The sequence below is a fragment of the Salmo salar genome, chromosome ssa05, assembly GCF_905237065.1.
Source record: "Salmo salar chromosome ssa05, Ssal_v3.1, whole genome shotgun sequence".
In the NCBI taxonomy this organism is placed as follows: Eukaryota; Metazoa; Chordata; class Actinopteri; order Salmoniformes; family Salmonidae; genus Salmo; species Salmo salar.
This window is the reverse complement of record NC_059446.1, coordinates 60,493,204-60,513,137: the sequence shown is the minus strand read 5'-3', so window position 1 is coordinate 60,513,137 and position 19,934 is coordinate 60,493,204. Positions and strand designations below refer to the sequence as shown.

The 19,934-nt window shown below is 45.4% G+C and overlaps 1 pseudogene; it reads right to left on the bottom strand.

Moving 5' to 3' along the window:
• LOC106605256 (protein PTHB1-like) overlaps positions 1-19,934 on the bottom strand; it is a 106,824-nt pseudogene that overhangs the window by 39,776 nt on the left and 47,114 nt on the right.

The following is a 19,934-nucleotide window of genomic DNA, read 5'->3' as shown; positions in this document are numbered from 1 at the left end:
GGGCTCAATTAGAGACACACCCTGCCAGAGAGACACCCAGCCTGGGATTACTATGAGGGAAGTGCAGGCCTCACCACAGCTCCAGGGCTCCTGATAGAAACCTGGGAGTTGATCTCACAGGTTTAAAGTTGAACCCCCCTGTAACCAGTGCTTAGTAGTTCCAACCAGGCCCACCGAGAGCTGAGATAATGGGGCGTTGGCCCTGACCAAATGTGAAGGATGTGGGGCCGCACACAAGAGTAGAGAGAGATGTGTGAGAGACCAGGTGATGAAACACACTATACACCCCTACAGGGTTGCAGGTCTCTCAAACACACATCCTGTCCCCTTCAATGTCCCTTCCATGAATCTCTACCACACACTCCCCAGCTACAAATTACTACAACTGCACTGAGTACAAGAGCACACAGCTGTGTGGTGGGACACAAGTTCAGAGAGATACTCTTCCTGGTCCAGCACACCGCTGGGCTTCACCCCAGCATACACTCAATCAAAAACACACTAATATACCCTGACAAATGCACACACACACACACACACACACACACACACACACACACACACACACACACACACACACACACACACACGCAAAGAGAGAGACACTCTGCACACAGTCAAGACTCATTTAACATTTATCTTGGCTCTTTAGAAGTGAAAGAATGAATTGTTTCTGGCGTAAGTTAGCCTACAGGGCTAGTTTTGATATCACAGCTGGGAGTTTGAGGACTTTGCTTTGTGTGAATATACAAAGGGTTGTGTGTGAAAGCGAGTGTGTGTTTCAAACTCATTCAAGCTGTCCTCACTAGTCGAAGCACATGTTTTACACCGGGCGGAATGACCTGGCTGGCCCTATTGCTAAGTTCACTTGTTTTAAAAGACGCACACACACACACGCACGCACGCACGCCCGCACGCACGCAGATGCTCCGTCTCGCACACGCAAACACATATTCAAATGCTGTCTGTCTCTCATTCTCTTTCACAAAACAACAGACAAAGGTCAAAAGGTCAAAACCTGCAACACAGCCACACAGACATACATCCACACAGACATACATCCACACAGACATACAGTGTCAACAACATTGTGAAGTACAGAACAGACATACTAAAGTGCTTAGTGAGCATACTGGGACGATGCTCTGTCATTGGTCATTGGAATAGTGTGTTTCAGTGGACAGTATTTACGGTTTCCATATTTAGCCTCAGCCAGGCTAACTGAGGCCTCTAATCACACAGGACTTTTCTCTAGTCATTTTAGCACACACACTCCCCTGGCCTGTCATTAACAGCTCACACTCACCTCCCAGGCTGCACGCACGCACGCACGCACGCTCGCTCGCACACACACACACACACACACACACACACACACACACAATTTAATTTATTGACACGCGCACTATCAGGCAAGTGCACACGCATACTGCCCATATAAACCCATGAATACAGGATGCACATTCTCTCTGTCCAGAAAGTAAATACCAGTGGTCCATCGGGTGATCCATTGCCTTGTCTATCTTTTTGTTCCGTCTTCCCAAAGAGACACAGACCTGATTAGCAAGTCAATGCTTGAAACATGATAGTGGAAAACTAACAAGACATGTTCCTTTATAGTGTTAAATCCCCCCACTAATCAGAAAACGCATCAGATTTTTATAATCCCTCCACTTGAACGCTAGTTATTCACCCTAGTGAGATACTTGGGTGTGTGTGTGTGTGTGTGTGTGTGTGTGTACTTGCTCAATCACTCGTGCATTGTCTATCTGTTTGTGTGCGAGACAAAAACAAGGACATCAAATCTAAGCCAGACACAACATTGCAGATCCTGGCTACAAATTAGCATCAAACAGAGAGAGAGACACTGGAAAACACAAACCCAAACACGCACAAAAACCACTCCCAGACCAGAGGTTAGACAAGGTAAGGGACAATCAGTTTGGGGTACACCGCAGTATTTCTCAACTATGGTTTTCATGCGCCCATGGCTGCATGTTTTTGTTCTATCCTAGCACAAACGGGTCTCATTTAACGATTTAACAATGGCTTCAGGATGAATTAAGTGGCTGAAGCAGATGAACTGGGCTAGAACTAAATGAATGTCCAACCATAGAGAAACGCCTGTAGAGGATGAGAGGCTCTCCCTCTCCAACACGGCATCATAACAGACTTCATACAAGCTAAACGGTGTCACTTTAATAAGGCCACACCATAAGGTTCTCTCCTCTCTCTCCCTTCCATCCTCTACTCTGTGATGGTTTGGTTTACATAAGTCCATATGACTTATCCCCTCCACTTAGCCCCGCGTTCACGTTTCCTGAAAGTGGACTCCTCTGACATGTTTCTGACCCCTGAAATGGGGAGCGAGAGTGTGTGTGTGTGTGTGTGTGTGTGTGTATATGTGAGCTGGTTGGGCTCCACTGGGGCACATTAGCAAGGCTCTGACATGTGCAGAACTCTGTGGCTGGATTAATATTTAAATAAATCTATCAATATATCCATGTTGTGTGGAAGTCTCTGTGGAAATATATATCAAACATATATATGAATGACATAAAACAGAAATAGGCATTTACAGTCACCTTGGGAGAAAGGGGGAGGTTAATTCAGGGAAACACTAGGATGCCAATAGTAGAGAGCGAAAGGAAGGGAAGGAGTGTGAGGACTAGTCACAGACAGACAGACAGACAGACAGACAGACAGACAGACAGACAGACAGACAGACAGACAGACAGACAGACAGACAGACAGACAGACAGACAGACAGACAGACAGACAGACAGACAGACAGACAGACAGACAGACAGACAGACAGACAGACAGACAGACAGACAGACAGACAGACAGACAGACAGACAGACAGACAGACAGACAGACAGAGAGAGAGAGAGAGAAAGTAAAATACCCCCTCAAATATTCATAGTCCACACACACAGAGGAAGCCATACATTTGAAGCAGTCCAGACCAGTGACCCGAGTAACCAGTCTACCTTTGGCAGACACGCACAAACATACACACTAACACAAGCCAGCCATTAGATGGAAATTAGGGCCTTGGTCCTGGTCCCAGTGTAAATGACAATAATTGTGAGGTTTTGAGAGGTCTGGCAAATAGGGACCAATAGCAGGATTACAAACACTACAAGAAGCATGATGCTAAAAATGCTAATGAAATGTCAATGTAAGAAATGCTAATGCTACCATAATGCTAACGAGGCTAATGATCATCATCAGTAAAATGATTTACCATTCCCCTCCTCCCTTTCTAATGCTAATCCCGAGGAACGCCACAGTGAGGGCATTGTCCTGCTACCTCTCCCCTCCCAACACACACATATAACCATGCACCACACACACTGAAATTTATACGCATGCTCACAGACGCACCCGCACACAGCCCTTAGCGAAGTCTCGACATCCCTCAAACACAGCCCTATTTGCCCGTTTGCTTTTCTCTCAATGGTCTCCTTTGAACAGGCCACGCTAAGTAAAGAGAAAAAAAAAAGAAAATGAAGGAGAGAAAAAACGAGGGGAACTCTGGGAATTTACTGCAACAAGATAAATATCCTAGCCGTGGCGTCGCGACACACACACGCCTTCTCCCACTGATTACAGAGTAAATATCTGTAATCTTATAAAAACGGGCATTGTCTGAGGGTGGAAGCGGCAGACACACTGCAAAGAGAGCGCAGCGGCAGGACATGTTGACTTTGGAGAAAGCGCTATTGGAGAAGTGATCAGTCACACACAAGTATGCACACACACATTTATACACAAGCAAACATACGCACAGATGCATGCACAAAAATGCAAAGGCACATACTGCACTGTACAAACATTATGCAGTACCTTTTCCATAATATGATTATGTGCAAGTCCACACACACACTCACGTTGCGATAGCATTTAAGTCAAAATCCTCAACAAATATGATTCAGATTATCACTCATGAATAAATGCTATGTAGTACATTTCCACCATTGGCCATAAGCCTGTTGGAATGCTGTGTGTGTGTGTGTGTGTCTGGGCTCATGAAACAGACACACCCATTCATTTCATGCACTGGGGCCAAAGAAGGTAAATCAGTAGAATTATCAACATGCAGTGTCGCGTGAACCAGGCTGCTGCAGCCAACGTACGTACATAGCAGTCTTTACAGACCACAGGGTTAGACTAACCTTTATACACACACACACACACACACACACACACACACACACACACACACACACACACACACACACACACACACACACACACACACACACACACACACACACACACACACACACACACACACACACACACACACACACACACCTGCAACAAGTGATCAGCATCCAAAATCATAACCATGAACATACATGTTAAGCAACGGAATTCTCTCGTATGAGCAAAACACTTCAGTCAGTACAGGACAGTAATAGTGAGTTCCTCTGTCCCAGTAGATAAAGCCCCAGACAGGGCATGTTTGTTGCTGTTTCTTTGTCCTCTGCTACTGTCTATCTCTCTGCTGTCTACAACAGGTCTCCCCAAGCTGGCAGACGGAGCCAGAGACAGATAGGGACTGTGTGTGTGTTATATATATATATATATATATATATATATATCTCAAGAGAAGAGATGGAGAATGCTGCTAGCCACTGACACTGTGTGTGTGTGTGTGTGTGTGTGTGTGTGTGTGTGTGTGTGTGTGTGTGTGTGTGTGTGTGTGTGTGTGTGTGTGTGTGTGTGTGTGTGTGTGTGTGTGTGTGTGTGTGTGTGTGTGTCTCCCAGGAGAGAGGAAGGTGGTGTGGGTTCACATACTGTACAGAAGCGCTTCGCTTTCATGATATCCCCCATAATCCCTTGCGTTCCCTTAGGAAGTCAGTGAGGACTGTCGTGATGGAGCTAACAGGTACACAGGTGAATGAGGTAAGTCAACGAGGTAAATGACGTCCAGCTTTAACACAAGCGGTCTGTTGATACACATGTACATGGACTCCTTTGGTAAATCATCTCTGTGTGCAAAATACGGAAAAACCCCTATACACACACAGTTCAAATGTTTGATTACGCACGCAGACACGCACACACACACAATCTGCTGAAGGCTATCCAGCAGTATATATTTTCAGAAACACAGTCATTGACCCGTTTCCAAAGCATCTCTGGTCCTGCCATTGAATTCCCGGAATCAAGAGGAGAGGGCCGTGACACGGAAAGCTGAGTGCTAGCTGAGCGAGAGAAAACACTGCTGGTGCCAACACTGGTGTGTGTGTGTGTGTGTGTGTGTGTGTGTGTGTGTGTGTGTGTGTGTGTGTGTGTGTGTGTGTGTGTGTGTGAGGTTTATACACTTCTACTTCAATGTCACACTTCAGTGTTAATATGACTAAAATATATCACTTATGATATGGTAACAAAAATATACCATTTAATATAAACAGTGTATAGTGAGAGTGAGCGGAGTATGACAAGGGCCTCCTGGAGATCAGGGGGTTTAGTGGTGCCTGGAGCCCAGCTCTGTGGGACAGACATCAGGGTGAGACATCCCCAAAAGACCCCAATAACGAGCCTCTGTGGGCCCAGAGCTAATGAGCACCTGTGATGGAGGCGAGGGTGTGTGTGTGTATGCTCGTCTGTCCGTCCGTCTGTGCGTGCTTGCCGGTGTACAGGAGTGTGTGTGAGTGCTTCTCACTTTAATTACACTGTGTGTATAATCCCGTTAGCTGGTGGCTAACCTCTGAGAGGCTAATAACAAAGGACCAGTGGGAGAAGGCATGCTCCATTACAGTTTGGAATCCCTTCTCCACTCAGGCCGCTAAGAGCCACTCAGCAGACACAATGAGATTAGGGTTCTAAACCTGTGGAACACAGAGGAACACTGGGAATGTGGCATGTGCTAAGCCCTCCCTCGCTGAGAGGAGAAATGACATTCTTTAGCCGAAGAAGAAAAACTAACTTGGGGATAATGACATAGATGTAGAGTGGACAGAATGGACTGGGAAAATGGCTCGGTTTAGTTTAAGTGCAGGGAAAATGACATTGGGATTAAAAAAAAAAATCGAAAGCATAGAACGTACTGGAGAAATGATAGCCGTTGAGTGTAGTGAAGTGTAGGGAACCTGGATGAATTCAATTTTGTCATTTAAAGCACATGGAAATGACTCTGGTTTAATGGCATGCTGTAGAACTAGACTGTATAGAATAGACTGGAAATGACACATTCCTTGATTAATAAAGCCCAGGGGGAAAAACAATGGGCTAATCTCTATTGAACTAATCTCTACGAAACTTAGTGGGCCAGCCAATACGGCGAGCTAATTGAATGGCTGCTGTGTTCTTAGCAACAGAGTAGAATGAGAGAATGTGATGTGGTAAGCAACAAGGAACTGAACATTCTAAAATATCCAGATAGCCTGTTGAACAGCTTTCTGGGGGCTATCCTGCTATGTAGTTCTGTATTGTGATGTCCATCTATGTTCTAACAGGTGTTGCATAGTCACATGCAATGGCACAAAGAAACAGATTCTAAATGAAAACACTAGAACTGGATTGACTGACACTCCCTTGACTTCATCTCATGTGGTCATGAAGGAAAGGAGATGAGGGGGAAGACAGGAATATTTCTCTGTCTCAGTTTCTTTTAGTCTCCCTCTCTCCTCGTTCGCTCTCCCTCCCCCCTCGCTCGCTCTCTCCTCCTCACCAGTAATAGACCCAGACATATTTGTGATAAAAGTCCACCACACCCAGGGGAGTCCCACAGACAGAAGCATTACAAGTAGGTACAGTACTGTACACCCCAGACCTCCTCTAGCCCCCATCTCTATCTGCCTTTGGGCAAACACCTGGGCCTTCTCCATAGGAACAGAGACGGAGGGTGGTGAGTGTGTGAGGGGATTGTGCAGACTGGCAGAGATGGGCTTTGCTGTGGCTCCTCTCAGGGATTTGACATTCTTAGATAAAGCACCCCAGTCCCACGCCCTCTCCTCTCTCCCTCCTGCTGTGTATGGCCTGAGGGGGCAGGAGACAACACACACACACACACACACCCACCCATAATCAGTGTCCCAAATGGCACCCTATTGTTTAGTGAACTAAATAGGGAATAGGGTATTTAGTGCCCTAAATAGGGAATAGGGTATTTAGTGCACTAAATAGAGAATATGGTGTTTAGTGCACTAAATAGGGAGCCATTTAGGACATACCCTAGTCTGTGTGGCATCCATTCTTTTACATCATAGATATTTATCTGAGTATCTGGTCACAGACACCACTTATGATACTAAACAGTGCCTACTCTAGATTGGGTGTAAGCAAACATTTTGTGCCGCAATCTACCAAAGCCTTTTCCATGATGACATTCTTCTGACCCAAGAGGTACAGGAAGTGACACAGTATTTACTGCCAGAGGCTGATCTCTGTCTGGCCTCTGCTCCATGTATGTATACAGTACAGACTACATCTCTCTCTCTCAGTACATCTCTTTCGATACTTTTTAAAAACATTGATTTAAATACTATATCAATGTATTGTACATAGAAAGGTATTTATTTATGGCCCTTGCAATGAAAATGTTAAATCCTACAGGAGTACCCTGACATGCCCATCTTCATACATTTTTACGAGACCACCATAAGAATGATCTCCCAACAGTAACAAGACTATCTCAACACAACACTGGTTTCCATATGACATCACATTTATAAAGACAGGCTTTTCCAGAGGCTTGACTGTGTCACACACACACTCCTCTATATCAGTCACTATCTGTCCCCCACTCTTACACACACATGCCTATATGTCAGTCAGCTATATGAAAGACAGTCATTCATTGATATGGTAGACATTCATAGAGGAGGGCCCCAGTGACTCCTAAATGTGCATGAGGGGTAGGCTGTCTGTTCATTTATCCTGTGTGTGTGTGTGTGTGTGTGTGTGTGTGTGTGTGTGTGTGTGTGTGTGTGTGTGTGTGTGTGTGTGTGTGTGTGTGTGTGTGTGTGTGTTTGAAGGCCAGTTTGAAAGGCAGTCTCTCAGGTGCGGTCTGTGTTTGCGTAGCAGATGAAAGGTCAGGGGGACCTGAGGGAGTTCCTCTGTTTCTCCTTTTTTTTTCTGACCCCGGGGTATTTTACTGAGGAAACACACATTTACACATCTCAATGGACACACACGCACGCACGCACACAGCACTCAGAGAGCCCCAGCCATTTATTGCGAGGGCCTCACGTACACAGTGGGATCTGTGTTTAGCCGTGTTTAGCCATGTTTAGCCGTGTTTAGCGTTCCATTTGGGGACAGATAAATCAGCCGCTGTCTGAGAGAAGCCTCCATTACTGGAACGAGAGGCCCCCAAGCGTCCTGTCAGTCAAAACTCAAGCGTCCCACCTCCTGCTTTTGAACTTCTAATTACAGAGAGCCTCCGCTCAACTCAAACTCAGCTCCCAGACAGCTAGCGCCGTGGCCCGCTAGGATAGCGCGCTAACGCTAATGCGGTAGCCATTTTACCTGAGATAAACAGCAAATATTTTTTTAAACGGCTTGCCGGGCTTTCTCCCTCACTCAGCCCACCCTCCTTCACCTCTGCATCCCCCCACCCAGAAACGTCTGTCGCGGTCCCGAGTGACAGCAGTGTGCTTTCGCTCAGAGATCAACAGCAGAGGAGAAAAACAGGAATGCTAATGCTAGGCTAAGGTAGCCCTCTGGCTAACCTCTCCATACCTGCCACAGATTAATCAAACAGAGAGTTAAATGGTGAGCCAGGCTGAACTATAAACCGTGGGGCCAGGATGAGTAATGTTTTTTTAAGTAGTGAGAATAAAAAGTGGAGGAAACAGACACCTCTGGCCAGCTCACATACACATTATAGAGCAGGCCGCATCTGGCCTTCATGAATAAAATATAGGAAGTCGGAAGAGATGAGGAAATAATGAACAAAGGAAATATTATCCCCCTGTATATGAATGTACACTAGACCAGAAAAATCACACAGGCCTCACAGTATCTCTCTGTTCTCTCGATGACAAACAACATGCACAAACATTAATGAGAGGAAGTCCCCTAACCAACAGCCCAGCCTGACCACAGATAAGATTCATAATATTTACCAATCTGACATTTGACGATGCTGCACTTGGTTCATCCAAAGTACACATGTACCTCATAGTGGTAGATGCTGAGTCTCTGGGTCCACAGACTACTTTCTTGGTATCCATAATATTAGGCAAATTTGTCATTTGAGTGTACTATGCCTGACTCAGTACAATAAGACACGTACTCTAGCTAAAAAACACTTTTAACCCCACCGTCATTTACAAACATATTTGGCATGTCAAAAGATGAAGACTCTTGACTGACAACCCCTGTGAGTAATAAACCCTAACTAGTGAGAACCATCATAGCTCACAGACCTTCAGAAGGACCATATAACCCATACCCACCCAGAGATATGAATAATTAATTTGAGGCGTGCATCACTCTTCCCAGTAGACCGTCGATAGCGTCCATTATGTGGTGCGTGTATACATTACAGCACGTATAAAGTGTCAGAAACTTCCCGAATCAACGGTGGGTGGCAGGCGCTGGCGGGAAGCGGAGGCAGGAAGGGATGGACTGACTGACACCGGAGCACATTAGACAGACTAGAGAGTAATACTGCAGAGAGAATCACTCAGGGCACTAGTAATGCTAAGGGACAGGCTGCAGCGCTGGGACAGCATCAACTAGCATTAGCGAAATAAAGAGACACTGATATATTAATAGCATTAGCTGGCACTGGGACATGCAGTGCATTTAGACATCTGCCAAGAACAGGATTGTCAAAATGGCATACTTTAGAAACAAAAACGTATGCAATTAATACAATGACTTACATTGCTAAATTATATTACACAGGTTTTTAATATATATTATAGTTAGGGATGGGCCTGGTTATTTTAATGTTCTAATATCCGAACGGATGTTCGTATTCGAATACTTGCGAGAGTATTCATATATATTTTAATAATCATAGGCCAATTTGAACAATAAAAGGCTTTGTCTAAATGAAATGACTCATGCTACATTCCAGGTGTAACAAGCAAGCAACGTGGGAGATCTCTATTCAATGCCAGATGGAATTCAAATTATGGAATTAAGTTAGTTAAATGAGAAGGACCAATCTGCATATAGTTGTTGTACATAAGGACCGAAAGCACAGTAAAATTGCCTCAATTAATCTAGGTAGCGAGCTACCTACTGTAGCTGGCTAACATAGCTGGCTATCTTAGCTAGCTTCTTTACATCAATGATGTAGTCAAGACAGGCACTACCAGATGGAAAGATAGATAAACTATGGCATCTATAAGTTAGTCTAATTAGCTTGAGCCTGTATGGCTACCCTCTCTCGCTCCGGTGTAAAACTCACCGGGAAGAGTGGCACCTCTCCTCCCAAGTCGTACCAGCTGCGCAGCAAGCAAGTTTAATAAAAACTATTTTAAACACGTATTTCGACTATTCGAATATCACCCCTAAAAACGTTAATGTTATTATTTGAATAGTGAAAGTATTTAAAAGTACCCATTCCTAATCATAGTAACCAAATGTATCCTATTAATAGCTGGATATAGAGAAAAACATGCCAACCTAAAGGGCCTGCATGACCCCAATGAACTTAAAAACTACACCATGTCCGGGCCAGTAGTCCTGAACTTAAAAACTACACCATGTCCGGGCCAGTAGTCCTGAACTTAAAAACTACACCATGTCCGGGCCAGTAGTCCTGAACTTAAAAACTACACCATGTCCGGGCCAGTAGTCCTGAACTTAAAAACTACACCATGTCCGGGCCAGTAGTCCTGAACTTAAAAACTACACCATGTCCGGGCCAGTAGAAATTCAGTTCGGCTGTAGATTTTTGGCCAACTGGCCCAAATCAGGCCAGTGAGAAAAAAAAGTGAATGTTGGACCCTTCGCCAGCAACAAGACTAACACTGATTGTAAGGTAAGTGTCCCTTTAAAACTGTACCAGTTTTGAACCTTGTGGTGAAGTTATGAGTACACCTCGTATTGGACCTTATGGGGAGTGCATCTACAGTGTGAGCTCTGCATGGTTCTACTCAGATAGGAGTAATGGTTAAGTCCTGAATCATTAAATATCTAATGATGTCATGATGTCACCCACTCCCAGAGCCGTAAGAGAGCTAATGAACAGCGTTAAAGAGCGCCTCGCCAAACGAGCCCCTACTGTAAACAGTGACGGCAAGGGACCATCACTTTTCAACGTCAGACAGTCTACACCACTCAAAATGCACACGCACACTCACAAACACGCGCTCACACACACACACAGAACTAATACAGTAATCCACACACAGTTCGAACTCATCAGCCGACACACACATCATCACACACGCACAATGGGAACTTCAAATCAAGGCAAACACACACACACTATAATGACACCACAAACACACTGACCCACACACCCAACCATACAGAAGTTCGTAAATGAGGTTTCTTTGTTTAATCATAATTTAAAAAGGAAGGCTCCAGCATCAATCACCCTGACCTCAGAACCTGAGAAAAACACTGAGAGAGAATGCACACACACACACACACACACACACACACACACACACACACACACACACACACACACACACACACAAATGCTCCCACATTCTTATTACAGCCTGTCTACCGAGATAGTAAATAATGTCTAATCGGGCGATAAGGCGCCCCTAGACGACAGAGATAGATGGGTGTATATGTGTGTCTGTGCGCATGTATTCACTACCGGTCAAAAGTTTTAGAACACCTACTATTTTCAAGGGTTTTTCTTTATTTTAATATTTTCTACATTGTAGAATAATAGTGAAGACATCAAAACTATGAAATAACACATACGGAATCAGGTAGTAACCAAAAAAGTGATTCTTTAAATAGCCACCCTTTGCCTTGATGGCAGCTTTGCACACCCTTGGCATTCTCTCAACCAGCTTCACCTGGAATGCTTTTCCAACAGTCCTGAAGGAGATCCCACATATGCTCAGCACTTGTTGGCTGCTTTTCCTTCACTCTGCGGTCCGACTCATCCCAAACCATCTCAATTTGGTTGAGGTCGGGGGATTGTGGAGACCAGGTCATCTGATGCAGCGCTCCATCACTCTCTTTCTTGGTAAAATAGCCATTACACAGCCTGGAGGTGTGTTGGGTCATTGTCCTGTTGAAAAACAAATGATAGTCCCACTAAGCGCAAACCAGATGGGATGGCGTATCGCTGCAGAATGCTGTGGAACCCATGCTGGTTAAGTGTGTCTTGAATTCTAAATAAATCACAGACAGTGTCACCAGTAAAGCACCCCCACACAATAACACCTCCTCCTCCATGCTTTACGGTGGGAAATACACAAGCGGAGATAATTCGTTCACACACACCGCGTCTCACAAGACACAGCAGTTGGAACCAAAAATCTCCAATTTGGACTCCAGACCAAAGGACAGATTTCCACCGGTCTAATGTCCATTGCTCGTGTTTCTTGGCCGAAGCAAGTCTCTTCTTCTTATTGGTGTCCTTTAGTAGTGGTTTCTTTGCAGCAATTTTACCATGAAGGCCTGATTCACACAGTCTCCTCTGAACAGTTGATGTTGAGATGTGTCTGTTACTTGAACTCTGTGAAGCATTTATTTGGGCTGCAATTTCTGAGGCTGGTTACTCAACTGAACTTATCCTCTGCAGCAGAGGTAACTCTGGGACTTCCATTGCTGTGACGGTCCTCATGAGAGCCAGTTTCATCTTAGTACTTGATGGTTTTTGCGACTGCACTTGAAGAAATTTTAAAAGATCTTGAAATTTTCCGTATTGACTGACCTTAAAGTAATGATGGTCTGTCGTTTCACTTTGCTTATTTGAGCTGTTCTCGCCATAATATGGACTTGGTCTTTTACCAAATAGGGTGGCTATCTTCTGTATAACCCCATACCTTGTCACAACACAACTGATTGGCTCAAATGCATTAAGGAGGAAAGAAATTACACAAATTAACTTTTAAGAAGGCACACCTGTTAATTGAAATGCATTCCAGGTGACTACCTCATGAAGCTGGTTGAGAGAATGCCAAGAGTGTGCAAATCTGTCATCAAGGCAAAGGGTGGCTATTTGAAGAATATCAAATATATTTTGATTTGTTTAACACTATTTTGGTTACTACATGATTCCATGTGTTATTATTATAGTTTTGATGTCTTCACTATAATTCTACAATGTAGAAAATAGTTAAAAACAAAGAAAAACCCTTGAATGAGTAGGTGTTCTAAAACCTTTGACCGGTAGTGTATGTCTTTGTGTTTATGTGCATGTGCGCCTGCATAAGCATGGGTGTGTATGTTTGTGTATTCCTGTGTGTGTATGTGGTCATGGCATTATGTGTGTGTATTCCTGTGTGTTTGTGTGGTTATGGCAGTTTGTTTATCTGCTATAAGTATACCATAGGGTGGGAGCTAGCACCTCAGTAGCAACAGGAAGTGCATAAATCAGCAGTGTAGGCCCATCACTCTGTAAATCAACACTAGTGCACTCATTACTCTGTGTGTGTGTGTGTGTGTGTGTGTGTGTGTGTGTGTGTGTGTGTGTGTGTGTGTGTGTGTGTGTGTGTGTGTGTGTGTGTGTGTGTGTGTGTGTGTGTGTGTGTGTGTGTGTGTGTGTGTGTGTGTGTAAATCACCATACGGTGTGAGGTAGGGAAAAATCAACACCTCCAAAAAAAGAGAGGGAAGAAGGGAGGGGAGAGACTCTCCTTTCATCATGTTTCTAAATGCTATGTGCATGCCTGAGAGTGTCCTGGTCTACTGTGTGTGTGTCTGACCTGGCGGTTGGTGCCCTCCATCAGTGTGTCTAGGTTCTGTAGAGGGGCAGGGGTCTTGTCTTTGAAGCGGGTCAGGAGACGGCGTTGGATGGCTCTGAACTGGACTGCCTGCTCTGACAGGAGGTCCTGGTTCTTCTCTGCACTCACACGCAGCTACACTCACGCACACGTACACCACACACACACACAGAATGTTTTTCTAACACTGCAGGCAAAAGCTGAACCTACAAACAACACATGAATGCGTGTGTGACAGTGTGCCTGTGTTCAACACACACCTCAAAGTGGTGGTGGACAATCTCAATGTACTCAGCCAGAGGTATAGGGCCTGCAAAGCTGATTCTGAAGTCTTTGACTCCCTGCTTGGCAAAGTGGCGGTCGAAGCGCTGCACCAGCTCCTTAGCCACCAGCCAGATGTCCTCGAAACTCTCACTCTGGATACGGTAGCGCTCTGGAGAGGGTAGAGGGGGGTAGAGAAAGCTCAACTCCACATTAACCAAGTGCTAGAGGATGCCGCGTGTGTGTACTCATGGGAGGTCTTGGAGGCCATTACAGTGACTCTGGGCCCTGAGAGGAAGTGGAAGGCCAGAGCGTTTCCCTCCTTGTCCTCAGACTTCTCCAGAAAGTCTACAACACAGAGAGGGACATTTAGTGAGAACAATAGGAACTAGAGTCCATTGGTTAAGGATACAGATATCTGTCAGGTATATTGCACATAAATGAAAACAGTCCCCTGAAACACCACAATAACCAATTATTCACACACAGACTTAACGTTCTCACGGACCAGTACAGTGTGGACTCTAGTGGTGGGATGTCAGGCAGAGATACGGTATGGGTTCCCTACCACACACACACTCTGTCTCTGAGGTTCTCAGGGGCCAGTATAGTGGGGTCTCCTTCGGTGGGATGTCAGACAGAGATATGGCAGCTTATCTCTCCTCAGGACGCCAGCCAAGGTGAACAGAGCACATCACATTGTTCTTTATCTGCCCACAGAGCCGCGCGCGCACACACAATCTTCATGCATCTAATCTGGGACAGGGGTCCTGTGTAGTAGGAGACGCCATGCCCAGCTCCAGATAATGACTGATAGTCAGAGCTGCTTCCCAGGGCTGAGACCTGCTCACCAACAGCAGGTAGACTAGATTCCCACACACACTATCAACAGCATCAATACATACCACTCACTCTCCATTCCAGGGCAAATACATGCCACTCACTTTCATGCAGTTGAAACTATCGAAGACAAGCAGACTTAAAACTGAACTACTATCCTCACGGAACACCACTCTCTCAATATCCCTGGGTGTACCTGGAACCAGTGGAGAACAGGTCATGTAGATATCTATGGTAGAGACCAGGTTCTGGGGTGACTCAGGTAGATGGTCTGTTACCTGGGAAGACCTCGCTGAGGTTGACGGGCGGTGTGTTGGTATCCACGGTGATCTTGTACTTGGCGTTCTTGGAGGGAGCGGAGGGGTAGCAGACCAGACGGAGGGGCAGGGAGAACTTACACTCGGCCACCCTCGGGATGCCTGAGAGGGTGAATGTGAGGAGGAGGTTTTGTGAAACAGCTCCTTAAAAATTGGAGACAAATGTTTTAAATGAGTCAATGTGCTCTATCACGGGTGCGTGTGAGGTTAAGACATTCTCTCTAATAGCTCAGACACACCAGTAGGATTGTCAAACGTTTACCTGCCGACAGTACTTAGCACCTGTGAACAGAGTGTCGACAGTCAATCTCGTTTGTGCTCACACAGCAAAGACCTTGAAGTCGTTAGCTACACAGCCTTGTTAAAAAACTCTAAACCAGAAGGTGGCAGTAGCGTTGTTTGGCAATGCATGTCTGTGTGTGTTGCTTATGGTTTCCAATGTTAGCTAGCTAGCTAGCTGCGCTAATGTTGCTATTTTTGTAGAAAAATAGAAAGCCCTTGTTAATACTAGCCAGATGGCCACGGCTAGATAACTACCTAGCAATTCACTCTCCATAATCCCATACTGCCAGTGCCAGCCCATAGCCAAATGCTTAGCTAACTAGCTAACGTTAGCATATTGCTAGCTAGCACAACATAGCTAGCTAAGGACACTGCAGTAACTGCTCAGCTAACACAGGCAACTGTTTCATGGAAACTAATCCATTGTGATTTAATTATAATGTCAATACTAGCTACAGTGGTTTGCATTGCGTCTGTGCACTTAGCTAGCTACCATGCCATAGCCTACATTGCATATGAAGTGTGACTGGCTCATGACATTTAACCATGGATGTAGGGAGAAAATGCCCTCTTTTTTCCTTTTTCTTGTCACTTCTGTTGTCTGTGATAAGTACCTATTGGAAATGAGATTCTCTGCGTTTCATGCTTAAGAGGTGTTCGCTTCAAAATATCCCCAAAGGCAAATTACATCTGATAGAAAATCCCCTTAAAAACACTTTCCCTTCAGACATTTCCTCTTAAAACCCATCACATTCAATAACATGATTGAGACAATTTCATGCATATTCACTACACTGAAGTCAATCTGCGAGTGAGACTCAACACAAACATCTCAAATAACCGAGTTGTGGATGTTTTTGGAGGATCTCTGGTTAAAGGAACTCCTAAAACAGCACTGGGAAGCATTACAGGCCGAGGTACCCAACCATAACTCTGGAAGAGTTGGCTGACGATGCTGAGCTGGCCAGAACCCTGGCTGGAATAACAGAGAGAGACCGAGAGAGAGCAAGAGACTGCTCAGGGGGAAATTCCCTTTTTACTCTGTTTTCCATCCTTTCACAAGAGAGAAAAGAGAAATGGGAAAAGTTTGGGAAAGGTGATAAAGACAGCGAGAGAGAGATTAATAGAAAGACAGGTGGAAAGGGAAGGAAAGAGAGAAAAAGCGTTCAAGCCGAGGCATAGTGCAAGAGTCGCTCGCTCTAGAGGAAGAGAGCTGAGAGAAAGAATGAAGAAGAGAACGCGCAGGGTCTTTTCCAGGCCCATCACTAGCCAGTGAGAGTATAATCCTTCCCTGTTATGTCTGGCCAGGTAACCTAAGCCGTGTACTGTGGGGGCTTTACATCGCCCCGGCTCATGTAGCAGCAACCACTAACATAATGGAGCAAAATCACAGCCTTAGGGACTCAGAATATAGACACGGTGTTCTCCCTACCTCCCTCTCTTCAGTTATCCTTCCCTCGCTTCTTTTTCCCCCCTTTTCTTTTCTCCCTCTTTCTTTGTCTCTCACTCTAACCTTCTCTTCCTCTCTTTTTTTTTGTCACTGTGTTTTTCTGTAGAGTAACCGTTAGACGTGGCTTTTTAAAAGCATCTTCAAACTGTGCAAACTCATATTGAGGCTACTGAAGGGTGTCGAATCGAGAGGACGTTTGACCAGTCACACTGTTAGCCCATAGACTCCTAGAATATTCATGTGATGGTTAAACAATCTTAAAATGTTTTCAATGGGCACCTAAACCCAATTGCTGCAGGATCAGCTACATTAAATGTCCTGCCATCAATGAGGGGTGTGGTTGAAAGAAACGAGGGGGGGACTGACTGAAGTTGAGGGAAACAGCTGGAGGGAGAAAAGAAAGGAGTAAGAGGGAGGAAATGATAGCAAGAGAGAAGACGGAGACCAGAAAGAACTAGGGGAAACATTTTTCCTCTCTCAGGTTCCCAGCCGCCATTGACCAGTCGGCACATTCTAAAGATAAACAGTGTGTGTGTGTGTGTGTGGGGTTAGGAAGAGGGGGACGCCCTGCCTGTAAATCTAAACGGGTCCCACCTCTTCACACACCGTATCCCAGACACCCTGTGTATTCTCAGGCTGCCACGGCAGAGTTACGACCTTCACTCGCCACAATGATTTACCTGCATGGGCTGTGTGTGTGTATTATGTCTCACCTGAGCTGTCATTGTTGCCCTCTGTTGGCCAACTCATGGTCGACACACCTGACCTCACTATAGGGTCACTGGTAGATATGAGGCCTATGAGGGTTTCTGTAGTAGTTATGAGAGTGGGCTACATTTCTCCAACGTATGTTATGTTATTTTCCCTCAAATCTTTGCTTTTAAGCACACACACAGCAACATGTGCTGTCAATCATCCTCTCTCAATGGATTATGGAACTAGTCTTGAACCTCAGCTGATTACACCAGCACTAGTCATAGTGCATGATATCTCACTGAGTGTGTTTTAAGTCTCTCTGACCACTCTGTTTATTTGACCTCAGGGCGACTGTAAGGGATCCCGTTCATTGTGCAGCTGCAATGATGTCATCGATGCGATGAAACGTACGTACGTGTGTGTGTGTGTGTGTGTGTGTGTGTGTCACTGATCAAAAGGGAGGACATCTACTGTATCAGAGCACATATGAACAGACAGAGGCACGGACAGACAGAAATAAACACACGCTACTCAGAACTAGACACCCAACTATTTACATTTACATTTTTACATTTTAGCAGTAACATGTAGCCTGTGTGTGTGTGTGTGTGTGTGTGTGTGTGTGTGTGTGTGTGTGTGTGTGTGTGTGGGGGGGGGGGTACATGCAAGTGCATAAGTGTCTGCATGTGTACGTGGCATGCCCATGTGTACAGTATGTGTAACCAAAACTGTGTATGTGAAACTGTGTGTGTGTGTGTGTGTGTGCGTGCGCGCGTCTCACTCTAGCGATATCGAGTTACAGGGGAACATAAACAGTGGGCTGTGGGCTCTTCCTGTGCTTCCCAGAGCAGAGCCCAGTCTACTTACCTGCAGGGTTGAGCTCTTTCATATGGGCCAGCAGCAGAGCAGGAGAAACACAAACACAACACAGTCACTTTAGAGGGCCCTGGCCCAGGGCACGTAAACACTGGAGCCCACTCACTCACTTTACACACACCCCCGCCCCCTTTCACCTCCTCCCTTCATCCCTCCCTCACTACTTCGTCCCTCACTTGTCTCTCCCCTCTTCTCTCGTTTCCTTCCGTCTCTCTCCCTCCCCTGTTCCACCTCTCTCGTCTCCCTGTTCTCTCCTCCCTTCCTCTCATCTCTCTGGAAAGTGGAGTCTTCTCCTTTATCTGCACCAAATGAAGAACTGGACAGGTGAAAGTAGACTCCTGTTGATGCACCCCATCCGCACATAACTAATCTCAGTCGCTGTCTGTCTCTTTTATTAAATGTGTTCTCAGAAGTCAAAGGCTCTACCTTAGACACAGACAGCAGGCTTGAGACTGACAATAGACAATGAGACAGACAGAATAACAGAACAGACCTTCTAGGCTTAAGTACCAGACTGACAGAATACAGACAGTCTAAAAACAGAGACATCGACTACCGTAGCTACAGACGGCCAAGAATAACCGACAACCAGCCAAACGCATTCAGCTTAACATCAATTCAGGAGACAAATTGGTTCTAGTCAGCAAAACCCATTATCAGCCAGCTGTGGACTGATTCATTCTATAATGATTCAATTTTTTAAAAAGGTGCACATTCTTCAAAAAAAGTATTCTGCCAAACCGCTGTTATTGAAATAATCAATGACACACATTCAACTACACAATCACCTACATAGTCATTCGTTTGACAGTGAGTTAAGTTAATTAAATGCTGGAGGACTCAAGGTGGTGCTGAATGTGTTTCATTGACTGAGGAATGAGATCTACACTGAATCATGTGCCACTGATTCCTCTAGCAGTCTAGCAACACAGTCCATGAGGGCCAGATTGAGAATGAAACTGCAGCATGCCCCCGGAGCTGTGCTTGTGTATTTCACGCTTTGTTAGCGCTGATGAAAGCCAGCCACCTCTTTCCCTCTCTCTATCCACTTCGCTCTCTCCCTCTCCACTTCTCTCTCGCTCTCTCCCTCTCCACTTCTCTCTCGCTCTCTCCCTCTCCACTTCTCTCTCTCTCTCTCTCTCTCTCTCTCTCTCTCCCTCTCTCCCTCTCTCGCTCTCTCCCTCTCCACTTCTCTCCCTCTCCACTTATCTCCCTCTCCACTTCTCTCCCTCTCCACTTCTCTCCCTCTCCACTTCTCTCCACTTCTCTCCCTCTCTCTCTCTCTCCACTTCTCTCCCACTCTCTCTCTCCACTTCTCTCCCACTCTCTCTCTCCACTTCTCTCCCTCTCTCTCTCTCCACTTCTCTCCCTCT